Source organism: Wyeomyia smithii, chromosome 3, assembly GCF_029784165.1.
Source record: "Wyeomyia smithii strain HCP4-BCI-WySm-NY-G18 chromosome 3, ASM2978416v1, whole genome shotgun sequence".
Lineage (NCBI taxonomy): Eukaryota > Metazoa > Arthropoda > Insecta > Diptera > Culicidae > Wyeomyia > Wyeomyia smithii.
In genome coordinates this window covers 248,273,954-248,290,664 of record NC_073696.1, presented here as the reverse complement: position 1 = coordinate 248,290,664, position 16,711 = coordinate 248,273,954, and positions in this window count along the sequence as shown.

The following is a 16,711-nucleotide window of genomic DNA, read 5'->3' as shown; positions in this document are numbered from 1 at the left end:
TTATAGAAGCTGATGAGAAAGTCTTTCGTCTGACAGAAATATTAAGTAATTACGATGCACCACTGTCTAAAAAATTCACGAATCGCACTAAATCGAGCGAGCTAGGTAATATCGTAGAAATTGGTCATGTCATTCATGAATGTTTATATATGAAGAAGCTGTAGGTACCGCGTTTCTTAATAGATGATCATAATTTAAAACATTCCATGAGAATCTGCCATTAACTTCGCGCAGCAGGCAAATTTTTAAGACGATTCGTGACAATGGATGACACATGGATCCGCCACAACACTCTTGAGTCCAGTCGACAGAGTGACTTTCGCTAGGTAAGTGTCGTCTGAAGTGCCAAACGTAACAAACAGCCAGTAAAATGTTGGCGTGTTTTTTGGGATTCGCAAAGCATAACATTCATCTTCTACCTTGACCATGATACAACAATCAATAGCCAAGACTTTTAAACATTACTGGATCGATTAGACGTTGAAATTAAGACAAACGGCGGAAAGGGAAAAGAGTGCTTTTGCACCAAGACAACACTCTCGTTTATTCTGTTCGTGAAACGATCAATAAATTTAGGGAATTTCACTACGAATTGGTTTTCCGCAGAACCACAAAACTACAAGAATAAAACAATTTTTTCCACAAAAACCATGATTTTTTCATTGGTGAGCTAAAAATTTTTCAGCCATGTTGGAGAGAGTTTTTCAATAAAATTTCTACGAAAATAGATCGATAGGGACAGCAAACGACGCTATATTTTTTCCGCTTTCTTGACATTTCTGTTCAGTAAGGTTTGCAATTTCATGATGGAATGATACACGATCCAACAACGAGTTGAGATTATTAAATTCATCGTTTGTTTCCCTATCAGTCTACTTTTGTACCGCTCTTATTGGAAAACCCTTTATTAACTAATAAATATTGATTAGTAAATTATATGAACTCTGTCATTGTAAATCATTTTGAATTTCACAAATGTAGGTTGATCAGTTGAATTTTGCTAAATCATGAATCAAATTTTTCGAAATTATAAAATTCAATACACTAGATCATTTCGCATGGGGTATACGTAACGCGTGAAAAAACGTGTAAACTCCGAAATCCACGTAAAAAACGCATGAATTCAAAAATCCTTCATCTCTAGAAAGGTTTCTGATCATTCCAGCTGAACACTTTTAAAAAAGCTATTGACTCTATATACTGATTTTTTTTAAAAAACATGTTATTTTTCATATTTGAGTAAATTTAATTAAAAATGTTAAAAATGTTAAATAAAAATGTTTTTTATTTTTGTAATGTTTATAACATGACAAAAATAAAAAACATTTTTATTTTTTTTACCGAAAATCGATCAACTGGTTCAAAAGTCATGAATTTATCCTATTCGGAGATTTCGGAGATGGTTGCTCCAACGACTCAACGAAAAAATACATGTTTGATTATTTCCGACAAAGATCAATTGAATCACTTTGCGTGACCAGTTCCGAAATAGGGCGACCATAACAAAACGGCTTCATTCGATGTATTTTATTCACAAAAATTCTCAACTTTTGAACCAGTTGATCGATTTTTGGATCAAATTAACCCTTTGTAAGGCAGTGGCAACTATATTGCCACCAACAACTCGTTTTTTTCTGCTTGATAATTACGAGCTTTGATCAGTGATCTGAAACAAACTAGAAAATTTAAAGACATTTTTTCAGCCTCGGCCCGTTAAAGGGTTAAAGGTAATTATTACTAGCTTTAAGAAAAAAATACCAAAAATTTAAACTGTGTAAGTTTACATGCAAAATATATAAATTTACACTGAAGTCGCTTTCTACGCGGGGGATACGTGCCGCGTAAACAAAACGCATAAATTCTGGAATCCGCGTGAAAAACCCGCGTCATTTCCGGAATCCGCGTAAAGTGCGTAATTCGAGTAAATAAAATCCGGAACCCGCGTAAGAAAAAAATACCGCGTGAAATCCGAGATCCGCGTAAAAAAACGCTTAAATTCCGGATTCCGCGTAAATTTCGGAATCGGAGTGCAGAAATTCCGGAATCCGCGTAAATTCCGAAATCCGTGTAAAAACGCGTAAATTCCGGAATCCGCGTAAAAAACCCGCTTAAAAACGCGTAAATTCCGGAATCTGAGTAAAGAAACTTCGAAATCCGTGTAAAAAAAAAATACCGCGTAAATTCCGGAATTTCGCGAGAGAAACCGCGTCAATCCAGGAATCCACGTAAAAATAGCCGCGTAAAAGGCGACCTAAGTGTATTGAAATTTCGGTCTTGTTTTTAAATTAAATTTATTCAAATATAATAAAAAACAAATGAAAAACGCATATTCTTTGATGAAAACCATTGATAATATTGAGTAGAATTGAGATAGTCACGATGTCAGCATCGTAAATTGTTTCTCTTAAAAAGCCCTAAAAGTCCCTCAAAGACAGTTTTGAGGTGAAAGTCAAAACAAAAAAGTCAGAGGGGAAAAAGTGTGTTTTAATCTAAATCGATTATTTTAAAAGACAGAAAAAACCAAGAAATAAATAAAAAGATTGGCCTAACCATCAGTGAACATTCCGTAAATGAATTAAGTAAACTCATCGAACACTTCAAATAGACGATTAGAAAATGAAAAACCATCATAATCATGCCACGTAAAAACGACATTTATAGGAAATCCGCGTGAAAAACACGTAAATTCCGAAATCCGCGTAAAAAAAACTAAGCAAAAACAGACTTTAGTGTATTATCCTATTTGATTGTGTGTAGATCTTGCGCATAAAATAATGATGGTTTTTTAAATGGTACCAAAGCGTAGCATTAACTTGGCATTTTTCAGTCATTTTTACTATCAGACATCAACTTGAACTTCTAACATGGAAAGCCAAGTGATCTGAGTTGTTGATGCGTAACAGAAATATGACAAATGTGTTGATTATGGTGCTTGGAAGTTCGGCTACTTTTTAATATACTTTTAATTTTTATAAGACTTCCCGAAGATATTTTGTTTTACTTCATTAACTAACATTTTTGATGGTTCAAATAACACAATGTTAAGTAGCTTTTTACTAGGACTTTTTATGCATCTTTGTATCGAATCAATACCCGCATAAATATTGAAATTTAAACTCACTGTTTTAGGATTAATGAATCAAGAAGCGCCGACAGTACTGAAAATTTAAAAACAAAATGAATCGAGGAGCGCTTTAAAAACTAATTTTAATTAAAAAGAATCTATCGATTTATGTTCTGCAAACTTCACATTTTACCAGCCTAATTTTTTTACACTCCTCTTCATAATTTTCGCTTGTGTGTTGCATATGGCGCGAAGAATTCGCTACACAAGAGAAAGAGAGAGAGAGAGGGCGAGGCTTTTATTGGGTACGAAATTCGGCAAAGAAGATGAGACATTTTGCGTACTTATATTCTTTAGTGAAGTTTGATTTGGGGCGCCACTATCCAAGGAGAACCGATCAAGACATGGTGTGTAAATCATACACGTGTGATGACGCCAACACGGTGCGCGTGTTTTAGCGTCTACGAATCCATATTCGATGTGCTGAATTTGATAATCAAATAGTGCTTGCATAAACTTAATTTGAATTCTTATAAGTTAGATCCAGAAAGCTGTACAGTAAAATTTCCCGTTATCGGATTAGTATTTAACTCGAGAATTGTTACGACTATCTGTTGGTGATACTTCTCATCTATTTGGGACAGCAACAATAATGTCCTTAAAAGTCTCTTTCGTTCCGGAACAGTTTTTATGCAATGCTTTTTCTACAGCTTGTTATCCACCTGTCTGCGCAGGAATAACTGCTCGGATGAACAGGTTTGCACTGATGGTGACGGACAGCTAGTGAATATATATATCGCACCAGTCTCCATCCAAGGTCTGCATTCGAGCATGCAAGAACCAGCAATGTGCTGTTCGTAACATTTATACGGTGTTATGTTTTCATTTTTAAATGCTAAAATTCTCAAAAAAAAAAAATTAAGCGGTATATCATTATTTCATTTTGAATTCCGGATTATCTAAAAGGAAAATTTAAGTTATTAATGTAGAATGAATCGCTCTGCTCGCACTCTTTGTCGTCAAATGATGCAACACTAAATCATGGGTTTGCTTACCTGAAAGAAAAAGAAAAGATAATGTTAATAACGTTTTAATATCAGTTTCAATTACAATTAGATAGTCAAATAATGCACACTTTTTTTAAACTGAGAAGATACCATCATGCAACAGTGATTAACAGTCGAGTGTTGGCAGAAAACGGATGAATCCGGTTCAAGCACGAATCTACACCCTCGGCAGAGGGTGCTAATCGAGATCGGTCACCTTGGATTACGGATGAGTACAGTGTGCTCGATTGTAAAATATATTTTGTACCGAACCAGACGCAGTTTTTTGCGCTAGTGCGGCTTTGAGACGACTCGACACTTACAAAACTTATTAGCATGACGATGGTAAGTTGTGGGGCGAGCTACTGTGCTTAAATATTGATATACCCTGGCACGAGGATAATACTGGAATATATTGGATTCACGGACCGAGGGCTGTTAATGAGATAAGAATAAAGAAAGTGTCGAATAGCAAAGTTCGCTCGTGTGTCCTCAAAACGGCGAGTGAGTTCGTTATCGCTTTAGAGGGAGCTTACATGGTTTATCTATATTTAGGTGTGTTCTCTTATAGTAAGAGATTCTTGCCTATCGTAACTTCTACCATTATTGCGCTCACTCCATGTAAGCCCGAGGACACAAACCTGCTTTCCCAAACCTGCTGACTCACTCTTGTGTAAAAAGGCAACAGACACAAAAGAATAACTTTAAAGCGCTTTCTTAAGGAGAACACAAATCGCCATATAGGTTGTTTCACTGTGACCTTGAGTACATCGTACATCGAGATAAATAGCTGGAGCAAATATTATTCTAAACATTCCAGAATATACCGTGCGTTGTTTTGCCCCATTGCTTACAGACAGCTTTTGCATACAAGAAACGAACGAACGTCATCTCATGTCAGTTAGAGCTGCATCAGGATAAGAACCAAAGAAACACTCCAACTGCACTACGACTCACAAATGCATGGTTATGTGTTTGAGGATTGCTAGTTCGAAACGCACGCAACATACCGAAGCCAAGATAGATCCAAAGCACAATTCACCAAAAGTGTCTGCAGAGCGCTACTTTCATGGCACATGCAAGAGAGAAAAAAATCACAAGAAGGTTGTATGCAAAGCCACGACCGCAAGGTTGAAGTAGAATACTTTTACAAGAGGCATAACCCGGCTGCTTGCGTGTCAGTCATTTTTTCTAGTAAATAAACGTTGACCGTTCATTGGCAGTATTGTAATTTCTTTTTGTCTGATATTTTGGATGAAGTTCATTGAATATTTTTAAATTTGTGCAAATGAGAAGTTGAAGTGCTGCCGAATTGTTATATGCACATTTAATACGACATCATTAAACGGGAACGGAACAAAGGCTACGGTTATGCAGAACGCGAATGCCGGCACAATGCGATTCGCCTTACCGTGGTGAAATGTACAGCTCTTTTTAAGGCGAAGTAGAACTAAACATTTCAACAGATTTCGTCTTGCCGAATCGCATCGCGCCGTTATTTGCGTTCTGCATGACCGTAGCCAAACACTAAGCGACGCAAACACGTAATAATAATCAGAGTATGCATGTAGATGAAGATAATTAACTTTGGATTATAGCGCAAAACGAGAAAATATTAACTTTTCAAATATTCATTTGTGTTCTTCAAATTTCAGTTGATCAATTTAATATCCGATGAAATGTTTGTTCATTATCTGAGCTCTTATATAGGCCAAATGATGCATTCCCAATTTACTAGGTCCATAACTCTGCCGACCGTGCTTGGGAAAGCGCGGTATAACGACCAATCAGAGGTCGAATTTTGTGTTTTGACAAGGCTAAGGAGTTTTCAATAGTACAATAGTTCGAATGATGAAATTGCAATTTCATGCATTTGGTAGGAATCTTAGAAGATTTTCTAATCAATTGCTGCAAAAACGAAGGAAATCCATCGAAAACTAACCGATTTATTAGCATTTGAAATTTTTCTCACTTTTTTCAGTTTTAGATTTTCATTTCACAGCCCTATGTAGCCGAACTTCCTGAGAGAAGTATTCTAATTCAAAATTAAATCTTCATTAATTCATTTGTTGTCCTTATAAGGACAATTGTTCAATTTATCATAGGATGTAGTGTTTATCTTACATCTCTGTGTTACCTTGATAGTGAGGACTAAGGCGCACGGTCAACACAATGAGAAAGGTGTTTTCACATTGAAAACTAGACACGGCTTTACTGGAGGAAGTGTCGGCAAATGCATCTACCGCTAATACCACCGCTATCATACGAAAGCGCGTCGTTTCATGTGGGGAATATCAACAACGAAAAATGACGCGCGTCTAAGCATAACCCGAACTGTTTCGCCGTTCTGCTCCCATTTACCTTCACATCGGCCTCAGGGAAGTACCGGCTGCATTTGCATCTACCGCTGAGGCTGTCACTATACTGCTATTGGTACCAAAAGCTATTAACTCTTCAAATAAATGAATGATGAAACTTCATAGTATTTGCCATCGTTTGCCATCAATAACTCAAAACTGCAAAATTTTGAGTTGTGCCAGTTTTGAATTCAACTGACGATATAACTTGAAAAATATGTGTGACTTCATTCCGGCTCAGAGCGATCATCTGATAAGCTCCACCTCTTGTTTCAGTTTCTAAAGTTTTTCCTCAGTTTCGTAGCACGGATGCACAAAAATGATTTCTTGTCGAGCCGGACCGATAGCACTCTCATTGAAGCAACAAAATAACATCGTCGGCTTCGTGCAACACTGGCACAACTCAAAATTTTGCATTTTTGAGTTTTTGATGGCATACGATGCCAAATACTGTTAAGTTTCATCACACGAAATCCCATTTCGAAAATCACAAAAGTTCCAGAGTTATGAGTAGAAGTGCCTTTGCTGCACAAATCGAAATCTCCATAAAGTTAGTAAAAATAAGGTTTTAACTTGAACAACGTGCTCATAATATGTGCATAATAGACCTAAAGGTGTTACATAAGAATTAGTAATCTTAAACTTCAAAGTTTCCTTTTAAAACGAAAAATGAGTTTTCGACGCAAATTTTCAAAAGCGTTATTCTCGAAACTATGTTTTTTGAGTTGTGCCAGTGTTGCACGAAACCGACGACATGTTTTGTGTCGTGTTGTGCAGCTTGGTTGAAGAAAATGTTCCCGTCCCCGTGTCGCATGTAAGCAGATTATTGCCTTCAGTAGACAGTAGATAGTGTATCCAGCGAATAAACACCGATGGTGCTCTCACACACGCTACGGTTTTAACCCGTATCTTATTGCGGTTTGTAACTTCAAGCGATTTCGTTTGCTCGCTGTTGCGTGTTGCATCATGTTGCAACTTGGCAGCTGGGAGACGACGAAATTCTGTTTATGCTGATTGATTGAATCGACTTCATATTAGCTATGCATAGTCGAACTAACTGCTTTTGTGAATGCGTACTAACAGGGCAGTTTATTATTCAATGTCGGTTATGCTGATCGCAGCCTTTGCGCTGCCCCTACAGATGGGGGTAAATAAAGTGAAAATTAGAAAACTACAACAGAATTTCATTGCATCCCGCACAGAATGTCTGCTTGTGTTGATGCCAGAAAATTATTAACCTTCAATTATTTTTTATTTGCCTTGAAAAAAGCATGTTGCGGTTCGAAATCGGTTGCTAATTACAACCTTTGAGCTGCCCTAACATTGGGGGAATTAAGATACACGGACAACATGCACTGTGGAAGCTATTTCACATTCAGTAAATTAGACGGGTGCGACAAATTTTAATTGCTAGGATGCAACACAGAATGCTTGCTTTCGTTGACAAAAATTAATAACTTTCAATGACTTGTTCATTTGCCTTAAAAAAGGCATTTTGATTTCCGAAACTGGATTTCCTGATGGCAATCATCATGCTGCCCCAACACGGGGGGAATAATGGCTGCCCGGCGACACACGCTGAGAAAAACCGCGCTGCTCCTGAGACGTGGTGACCAACCACAGGGCTAGTGCTGCTGCTAAGGAAGGACGACTGTTGTTGTCGCTGTCTAGAACTATTATGAGCGGCTCCGGCTGAAACAGGCTCTTATATAGGCCAAATAGCATGTTTTCAATTGCAAGGTATATGATCCTGTCGACCGTGCTTGGGAAGCAAGCATATAACGACCAATCAGAGGTCGAATTTTTCGTTTTGACAAGGCTTGACTATTTTCAATTGTATAATAGTGTGAATAATAGAATTACATTTATCTTATTTTGGGAAGTATCTTAGAAGATTTTCCAATCTATTGCTGCAAGAACGAAGGAAATCCATCGAATACTAACTGATTTATTAGCATTTGAAATTGGACATATTTTTCACTTTTTTCGGTTTTAGATTTTCATTTCACATCCCTATGTAGCCGAACTTCCTGAGAGAAGTATTCTACTTCAAAACACGTACGTCATCGTGTGACATCTTCTGAGTCATTGACTTGCAGGAATTTTTCAGAAAACCAAGATAACATGGGAAAATATTTTTACCAGCGGAAACCACAGCTTGACAGTGCGATAGCGTGACAATCTAGCACTAGTTTTCTTGCCACCCCAACCCTACTAAATTGCCGGAAGCATTCATTTCATCAGCGTCATACAGAGAGCATACCGACAATATTCGGCCGGGTGCAGAGCTTTAAGTTTGCTGCAGGCGATACGAACCAAAAATATCCCCGAAGGTATGCAACAGTTGCGACCAACCAGTTTGCCACTTGAGCTGTTTCAGCTGTTTAGCAAAGCCCCATTCACGGAGACGGGTGGCTCAAATTTTTGAATTCAACCAATAGTATGATGCGGAAATGATTTCGTAGCTGTAGGTAGCTAGCCAACACCAATGACAATGGAAGTAAAGTTTTGCGTGATTGATAGTAAAGTTTTTTAATCAGAAAAACCACCCTGCACTATTGAATGCCATTTCAAAAGCACATAAATAATGACACCGACCACTTCGTTGGGTGTTCATCGTCAATACAATACACGGATGAATACGTGTGTGTAGTGCATATATAAAAGTGAAACCACTTGACTGAACGGGTTTGATTGAAATAACCTCCCACGGGTGTTGTGGAGTGCAGCATTTTATGCGGTTTGCATTGGTGCTCCTTACATCTCGCGGGGCCGATGTTACAGTACCTACAACAAGAGAGCTTCGCGCTCGCCTTTACCGCAATGTTAAATACTACAAACAGCCGTGCGCACTCGAGTGCAAGTGCAACTATTAGATAACTTTTGGTCGTGTAACCGGGGTTTCGCGAACTTCGGCAGTTTGAAGGTAAGAACAACTTACAAGTGGAGCATGCGAATTCGTAATGAAAACAGAATAGTTTGTTTTGAGCTGATTAATTGTTATCTAGCTGTGCACAATGTTGTCAACTGTGGTACTAAATTATGACATGATTTGCGTGCTGTAAGGAATCTGATGATGTAGATTGTGTACAATATTTGTTGTGATGACAAATGTGTTTCGAAAAACAAAGACAAATGGTTTGACAACAAAAAGAGTTTCAGAAACCTGAGTGTCTGAACTTTTTTGTATCACCGTTTGTTTTGTTTGATGGGTTTCGATTGACCTTTTTCGGTGATTTTAGAGAATACTTCCACCAGGGGTGACTCGTGGCTTTTGAACCTGCCTGTTCAAGTATAAATTATGAAAATCACAGTTTGGGGAAGGAATTACAATCATGTCCACGTAATCACGCAAGTCATTCTGTTTGTTACTATTTAAAAGTAAAACTAAAAACCAATCAAATATAGATATATATTTGCGTTTGAAATATATTTTTTTATCTAGTATCCTCGTGTGCAATGCGCAGGTTGCACCTATGGACGAGTCGCCTCTGACTTCCACTTTAACTTCCACTTCTTCTTTAAAAGAAATACAGGTCAGACTCGATTATATATAGTACCTAACTTTTTTTTCACTAGATATAATAAATCAGTCCCATCTGTAAAAATATGGAATCGAGAAAACAGCTTCGAAAGATATTTTATTAACGCTCAGTTATCACTCATTCAAGATGAACTATTTTGACAATATTCATGCTAAAATATAATTTGCGTACTAGTTTGCACTAATTACGTTGTAAAAACCACTGAAATCATTGATTTAATGATAAAAACATTGAGTGTGACTGGCTTGCCGTTACATTCTATACCGAAGAGTAAAGTAACCGCAAGTCAGTCACATTGCCATGTTGATGCTATAGTGCGTCAATCTTTCGCAGTTCGGAAGTTGGTCCATGAGAACAGTTTAAAAAATGTCGGGGTTGGAAAATCTCATGAAGTACGGAACCGCTCATCCGGTCATGAAGTACGAAAGCTCATCCGGTGAGGATTTGGATGAAGAAACTGAAACCGGGACTCCAGTTGGTTCATCCGACAACAAATGTCCAGATTACCAAAATCCGTTTGAGGTTCGAGCATCATCTTTGGAGGTATCTTGGAATGATTCCCTGGATTCTGATGAAAGTTTTTTCGATACTGAAGATTTCCCGGATAGATCCACGGAGAAGCGAACCATGAAAAAATGAACTTAAATTCGTATTAGCAGGGAATTGCTGCATAGAAATTTATCACCAATCCAAACTGAAAAACTATCCCAATAATTGATAATTGTTACTAGATAACTGATTTTTATATAAACCGTCATATCAAACTACTCTCCTCCACTCCCCGTCCATTTTATTGTACTTATTATGCAGGTTTTCTTTAATCGGGACTGACTTTCGGTTATTTTTCCTCTGGGACTGACTTGCGGTTACTTTTCATAATGGGGCAATTCGACTTGGTATTGATTTCCACTTTTGTTGAACAAACTATGTACTATTTTTTATCGCCACATCTGAAAATACACTGAAAGATAGACCAGAATCCGATGCTATCTCAAAATCGACAAAATTACAGATGGGACTAGCTTGCGGTTACCGGCAGTAATCGAATCAGAAAAAAAAATTTCCTTTTGCATTAATGTTCAGTTATTGACTGACCCATTTAAAGTCTTACGAAAAAAGTATATATATTTTGTAGTTATTTTTTATTTAAATGCAGTCAAACGTAAAGAAAAATTTCGATCAGTGTATATTCATTTTTAACTAATTTGTTGTTTTTATTCAATACTTTTATTTTACTCAGTAATATTCTTAAGTAACCCACTTTTCTCGCTGATTTTATTATATGTCAAACTTAGATTGACAAGTGTGCTCGGTGGGGTGACAGCGAGAAGGATCATGTTAAATTTTTAAGAACTGACCATGTACATTTTGTTTTTTTTTTTTTGGCAAAAAGAAAAGATCTGTGCAACATTTCAGCTCAACCGAACATGATTTAGGGCTGTCTCAAAGCGCTCAAAGTTGTGATTATTCGACCCTCGAAAATTTACCAAAGGAGGAGGGAGTACCTACATGAAACAGAGGAAATGAAATAAAAAATTGATGATAATTTTTTTTTCTTCATCTAAGATGATGCCAAATTACTTTAAAAAGCATAATACGTCGAGATTTGGTGTTATCTCGGAAAAATTTAAATAGTCTTCCTGAAACATAGCCATTTTTTAGGCAATCGAAGTCTAATATGATATATTAATTTTTGTATTTTTTTAAATTTTTATTTTAAATTTTTTTATTTATGTTTTTAATTTTTCATAAATTTATTTCTTTTCCCCTTTTTTTTAATTTGTTTTTAATTTTCTCATTTATTTTTTTTTTATTCCATAAATCAATGAGGGAGCGTCCATTATTTATATATCCTAAAAATTTGAGTTCAACAATTTGTCCTTCCTTCTCCCCGGGCGTTCGGTATTTTAGAGACGTTTCCTTACTATATTTCAGTTTTAGATAAGTCATATTTGAAATAGAAAAAAAATCCTGTTATTTTTAATCCAGTCTTGCATAGTAATTGCTCGCTGGGTTCGTCGCTTCAACGTTATGTGTTATTGTTATGTACAACTCATTAAAGTCTCCGGAAAAAAAATAGTGGCTAGGGACACCAAACTTCACAGGAATGGTTGAATAACTGTAATCTTTCTTTTTTCCGATTTGAGGTATTGGAAAGCACCTGTGTTGACCAGTGTAATCCTATATATTTCAACATCATCCGCGTAAAACATCCTTCTTTACAACTTTTATGTAAATGACATCGACGAATGTCTGGCAAATTCATGCACGATAAGACAACTTGCAGACGACAGTGTAATCTCTGTTACAGGAGCCAAAGCTGCCGATTTGCAAGGACCATTGCAAGATACCTTGGACAATTTGTCTGCTTGGGCTTTACAGCTAGGTATCGAATTCTCTCCGGAGAAGACTGAGATAGTAGTTTTTTCTAGGAAGCATGAACCTGCTCAGCTTCAAACACAATTAATGGGTAAAACGATTTCTCAGGTTTTGGTACACAAATATCTTGGTGTCTGGTTCGACTCTAAAGGCACCTGGGGTTGTCACGTGAGGTATCTGATGAAAAAATGTCAACAAAGAGTGAATTTTCTTCGTACAATAACCGGACAATGGTGGGGAGCCCATCCAGGAGACCTTATAAGGCTTTACCAAACAACGATATTGTTGTTATTGAATACGGGTGTTTCTGCTTCCGCTCCGCAGCAAACACACATTTGATCAAACTGGAGCGAATACAATATCGTTGTTTGCGTATCGCCTTAGGTTGCATGCAGTCGACCCATACGATGAGTTTGGAGGTTTTAGCTGGAGTACTACCATTGAAAAACCGCTTCTGGAGCCTGTCTTCTCGTATTCTAATCAAATGTGAGGTCTTGAACCGTCCCGTGATTGAAAATTTTGAAAGGTTAATCGAACTTCATTCTCAAACCCGTTTTATGACATTGTATTTCAATCACATGTCCCAAAATATTAACCCTTCTTCGAATATTCCAAATCGTGTCGACTTATCAAATACTTCTGATTCTACTGTGTTTTTCGATACATCCATGATAGAAGAAACTCGTGGAATCCCGGATCATTTACGCGTGCAGCAGATCCCTAAAATTTTTTCCAATAAATATCGAAACATCAACTGCGACAATATGTACTACACTGACGGATCACTTCTTGATGGGTCCACTGGCTTCGGTATCTTCAATAACAATTTAACCGTCTCCCATAAGCTCGATAATCCTGCTTCTGTTTACGTCGCAGAATTATCTGCAATTCAGTACACCCTAGGGATTATCGAAAAAATGCCCACGGACCATTATTTCATCTTTACGGACAGTCTCAGTTCCATTGAGGCTCTCCGATCGATGAAAGATGTTAAGCACTCTCCGTATTTCCTGGGGAAAATACGGGAACATCTGAGTGCTTTATCCGAAAAATCTACTCAGATTACCTTAGCGTGGGTCCCTTCTCACTGCTCGATACCGGGTAATGAGAAAGCGGACTCTTTGGCTAAGGTGGGCGCAACAAACGGTGATATTTATGAAAGACCAATTGCCTTTAATGAATTTTTCGCACTTGTACGTCAGAATACGATCATCAGTTGGCAAAATGCTTGGACCAGAGGGGAATTGGGAAGGTGGTTACATTCCATAATCCCCAAAGTATCGACGAACCCGTGGTTCAAGGGGTTGGATGTAGGTCGGGATTTCATTTGCGTGATGTCCCGGCTTATGTCCAATCACTATAGATTTGACGCGCTCCTCCGTCGTGTTGGGCTCGGGGAAAGTGGTATCTGTGCCTGTGGTGAAGGTTATCACGACATAGAGCATGTGGTTTGGTCATGCCCTGTACACCGTGACGCCAGGTCTAAATTAATAGCTTCCCTGCAGGCCGAGGGTAGACAGCCGGCTGTTCCTGTTCGTGATGTCTTGGCGAGCCGTGACCTATCCTACATGTCCCTTATATACGTTTTCCTGAAATCCATCCACGCCCCAGTCTAGTCCCGTTCCCCTCCGTCTACACCCAACAAAACGACAAGAACACGTTTGAACCTTAAGCACAAAACCAGCAACCAGACCCCGCACAATAGAACCAGGACCCAAGGACTACGAGCCTCTGTCCCAACTCACGACATCATGGCTCAGCAGAACGAATCCATACATGCCATTCGACGATTATCAGACGACCATTGAACAACAAAACACTGATTGGAAATCCCATGCTAGTTTTAAGTTAGACTTAATTTCAGCTCGTAGTCGGCAGCGAGGATAAAAAATTTGCTTTAGTTTTTAAATCATCAGATATAATTGGCGCCGTTAAACATTAAATTGTATTTGTGCCGTGTCAAATAAATGTTATGTGAAGAAAAAAAAAAAAAAAAACATCATCCGCGTAAAACATTCGGCAGCCAGATGGAAGTATTGTGTCGATTTCGTTGATGAAAAAAATACAAATAACAATGCTCCAAGATTGCTTCCTTGGGGCACTCCAGAAGGATTGGAAAATGTTTGAGATTGAGCAGCACCGATCTTAACATATAGCTCTCTATCCGACAGATAGGATCTAAACCAGGTGACCAAAGCGAGAAACACGCCGATTTTCTCCAATCTTGCTAAGAGAATACCATGATCCACTCGATCAAACGCGGGGATGACTTTCAAATTCTCCTCGTGTTGGATAGCAAGAGTGCAACGCTTTAAGCCACGCAACAGTATATCACAGTAGAATCCGGCGAAAAATGCTGCAGTAAAGTCGAACTATAACCGTCTTTCTTGAAACGTTACAAAAATTAGTTATCTTTCTGGATTCGTTGGTTTATTTCCTTTAAAAATCATATATCAATACTAAAGTCGCTTTTTACGCGGGGGATACGTGCCGCGTAAAAAAGCGTAAGTTCCGGAGTCCGCGTGAAAAAAAACGCATGAATTCCGGAATCCGCGTAAAAACCGCGTAAATTCTGCAATCCGAGTAAAGAGAAACCGAAATTTGCGTAAAAAAATACCGTGTAAATGCCGAAATCCGCGTAAAAAAAACTCGCGTAAAAAAAACTCGCGTAAACAAAACCGCGTAAATAGCGACCTTAGTGTATTTTTCGGACGTCCAACGTCTATAAAATCTAACAGAGAGAACAAAGAGTTTTGACCAAAAATGCGTTATTTGGCAACAAAGAGGGGGTGGTCCCACAGAGCGGGGGGTATATTAACACTTGCGTACCCGACCCCTCCCTTTTCCTGCCATTCCGCAAGATCTGAACCGATTTTGATCGAACCTTTTTCAAAAGATCACAAATTTATCTTAGTTTTTGGGGACAGTGAGGGATATTTCGCAATTCTCCGTTGTTCAGGGTTTATTGAGGGGAACCGTGGGGTAAGTACCCTTCCAGAATCACAGGCTAGATATAAAATGGCAGCGAAACCTTGCTTGCGACATATCAAACTTTAAGTTTTTGCAAAAGAACACTATTAAATATCGATATTTGGCCACTTGGACGACTAATGGCCGTTCCTGTCCGAGTTTTTTGATATGCCGCAAGCTAGGTCTCAGAGCCATTCCCAGAACTCGACCAGTAGTGGCCAAAACACGCTCAAGTGGCCAAATACCAATCGCCAATAGTGTTGTTTTGCAAAAACTTAAAGTTTGATATGTCGCAAGCAAGGTTTCGCTACCATGTTTAATCTAGCCTGTGTCTCTGGAAGGGTACTTACCCCACGGTTCCACTCGATAGATCCGGCACAACGGAAAATTTTGAAATGTCCCCTACTGTCCCAAAAACTATGATAAATTTGTGATCTTTTGAAAAAGGTTCGATCAAAATCGATTCAGATCTTGCGGAATGGCAGCTAACAGAATTTTCGTTTTTTCGGCTCCGGAGGGGTCGGGTACGCAAGTGTTAAACGATACAAAAATTGGGACACTTTCCAAAAGTGACACTAGATGAATAATTCTTCGAGTTTTGAGCAAAATCTGCGATAGTCGTGTTCAAGTGTGTGCTTTCTAGTGGTCACTTGATATTGAATGACCACATTGATCAGAGAAATCATAAGAATCGGTTGGAGAATAACACGTTCTGTAATTGCGCTTTTGGTAAATGAAAAATAGGGAGTTGATAGATGGTAATTTTTTAAAGGTAAGAACTGTTCCACACGAAACACACCTCAACCTGTTTATTGTAGATTTTATGTTTTTTACTTGTAATCTGAACAGATTCCTTTTGCTCTTAGAAAATAAATGATTGATAAAAGTGAAATTAAAAAAAAATAAGGGCCTAGACGAAATCCTTGGGGGACTCCAGAAAATCATTAATATAGCATTGAAGATCTTTTTTTCTTCATGAATTCAACTGTTTGTTTGAAATATAGATAATCTTGTAAAAGAGCGAAGGATGAGAGCACTAAAGCTCTGAATTTCTGCGTTATGCAATGATTAGATTTTGAAAGTTTTTGCGGGAAATAATACACAATATTTTCGAAAATCTTTGCCTAGAATGCTGAAATGGTAGTTTCCAGATACGGACAATAAAATTGGCGAGTTTGATAATCATGTTGGAAACAGTACTAAATTAAATTACTGTCTCATGGTGGTCAAATACCCAGACACTTCCCAACTGAATGTATTCTATTTTTTTCAATTTAAACACTGCTTCTGCAACCAGAAAACGACTTCCCCACTGATTTTTTTCAAAGCTCCCAGCCTTTAAAAAATAAT